Source organism: Brachyhypopomus gauderio, unplaced genomic scaffold, assembly GCF_052324685.1.
Source record: "Brachyhypopomus gauderio isolate BG-103 unplaced genomic scaffold, BGAUD_0.2 sc60, whole genome shotgun sequence".
NCBI lineage: Eukaryota > Metazoa > Chordata > Actinopteri > Gymnotiformes > Hypopomidae > Brachyhypopomus > Brachyhypopomus gauderio.
Genome location: NW_027506881.1, coordinates 2,083,292 through 2,085,791, shown reverse-complemented (window position 1 = coordinate 2,085,791; position 2,500 = coordinate 2,083,292). Strand labels below are relative to the sequence as shown.

Here is a 2,500-nt window from a genome sequence, read left to right as displayed (position 1 = left end):
CTCCCTGCTCCCTCTACATATTTCCCTATATATTCCCCCCTGCCCTCTCTAAGTATTCCTCCCTGCTCCCTCTACATATTCCCCCTGTAACACTGCTCGCGCAGCAGAGCAAGAGGACGGACACAATCGCTGAGAAGAGCGAGATTTATTCAAGGGTATACCATATTCATCGTCGCTGAGCCAGTCCGGGTCCATAACGGGAGGGCAGTCCGTAAAACACGCGTACACGGGCATCACAAGGACAAGGGACACGAGTACATACAAAGAATCAAAAAGCAGGAACACACTACGGCCAAGTACGATGAACAAACAGTCAAAATACCAGACAAAGGACAAGGGAGACTCAGGGGCTTATATACATGGGACTGAAAACAAGGGACAGGTGTGAATGATAATACAGGGGCGTGGTAACAAACGAGGAATCACAAAGACAAACGAGCTGGGCGGGATGAACAGACACGGAACACAGACATGAGGGAACTCGGAGTGACAGCTACGGGAGGGGGGCACGGTCATACGTGACACCCCCCTACTCTCTCTAAGTATTCATCCCTGCTCTCTTGTAGTATTCCTCCCTGCTCTCTCTACATATTCCTCCCTGCTCTCTCTAAGTATTCATCCCTGCTCTCTCTACATATTCCTCCCTGCTCTCTCTAAGTATTCTCCCTGCTCTCTCTAAGTATTCCCCCTACTCTCTCTAAGTATTCATCCCTGCTCTCTCTAAGTATTTCTCCCTGCTCTCTCTACGTATTCCTCCCTGCTCTCTCTAAGTATTCCCCCCTACTTTCTCTAATTATTCATCCCTGCTCTCTCTAAGTATTTCTCCCTGCTCTCTCTACGTATTCCTCCCTGCTCTCTCTAAGTATTCCCCCCTACTTTCTCTAATTATTCATCCCTGCTCTCTCCAAGTATTTCTCCCTGCTCTCTCTACATATTCCTCCCTGCTCTCTACATATTCCTACCTGCTCTCTTTAAGTATTCCCCCTGCTCTCTCTACATATTCCCCCCTGCTTTCTCTAAGTCAGGGGTCACCAACCTTTTTGAAGTTGGGAGCTACTTCTTGGATACCAATTAGTTGTTGAGGGGGGGGATTGGGTTCATATGCGCGTGTCAATTGCTAAGCGGGAAGACCGCTAGCAACCGCGGACAATCGCTAATAGCAGCAAAAACATAAACAATGCAGCGCTTTGGTGCATGGCAATATAGTGAGCTGTTTTTAAAACAAGCCCGCGGGCGACTCATAACGTCCTCGCGGGCGACATGGTGCCCGCGGGCACCACGTTGGTGACCCCTGCTCTAAGTTTTCCTTCCTGCTCTCTCTAAGTATTCCCCCCTGCTCTCTCTAAGTATTCCTCCCTGCTCTCTCCATGTTTTCCTCCCAGCTCTCTCTAAGGTCATAACCAGGTCATCACTCTTCCAACATGACATGAACACGGTGAGCCTAACAGTGCTAAAATAAACATAAGTGACTGTACGGAACAAACACGTATGACCGAAACAAACCACATAATAACATAATCTATCACATTTAACCAAACTTTTACTATTTTAGCGTACTCCCTACTGCCGCAAGTGCTCATGGGAGGTAGCGTACTCCATGCTCCACCCCTATACACCAGTGGCAACGCCACGATAGTTTAATAATTTAAAAGAGTCTAAAGAGTAAAGACAAATTCTGCTCTCTTTAAGTATTCCCCCTGCTCTCTCTACATATTCTTCCCTGCTCTCTCTACGTAGTCCCCCTGCTCTCTCTAAGTATTCCTCCCTGCTCTCTACATATTCCTACTTGCTCTCTTTTAGTATTCCCCCTGCTCTCTCTAAGTATTCCTCCCTGCTCTCTCCATGTTTTCCTCCCTACTCTCTCTAAGTATTCCACCCTGCTCTCTCTAAGTATTCCTCCCTGCTCTCTCTAAGTATTCCTCCCTGCTCTCTCTAAGTATTCATCCCTGCTCTCTCTAAGTATTCCTCCCTGCTCTCTCTAAGTATTCCACTCTGCTCTCTCTAAGTATTCATCCCTGCTCTCTCCATGTTTTCCACCCTGCTCTCTCTAAGTATTCCACCCTGCTCTCTCTAAGTATTCATCCCTGCTCTCTCCATGTTTTACTCCCTGCTCTCTCTAAGTATTCCACTCTGCTCTCTCTAAGTATTCATCCCTGCTCTCTCTAAGTATTCCTCCCTGCTCTCTCTAAGTATTCCTCCAAAGCCACACTTGTATACACAGATGACATATCCACACAATTTTGCACACACAGCTCTTTCTCTTTCTTGCTCTCACTGTCTTTCCTTCTCTCACACATGAACACACACACACACACACACACACAGACAAACTCACACACCTTTAGCCTAGGGCATTACGCAGTGCTCCATTTCTCACTGAATATAAATAGCTTGGTCTTTCAATGCATTATGGGAGAAGAACCAACACCCCTTCACAACACACAAAATGCTCCTTTATAAAGCAGAGCAACGTTTTAAAAGAGCAAAGCCCTGCAAATAC

General features: G+C 46.8%; 1 protein-coding gene across 4 annotated transcripts in view; it reads left to right on the top strand.

Annotated features, from left to right (window-relative positions):
- Window positions 1-2,500, top strand: part of arhgap39 (Rho GTPase activating protein 39) — a 39,800-nt gene that overhangs the window by 33,888 nt on the left and 3,412 nt on the right. The gene's annotated exons all lie outside the window — the stretch shown is intronic.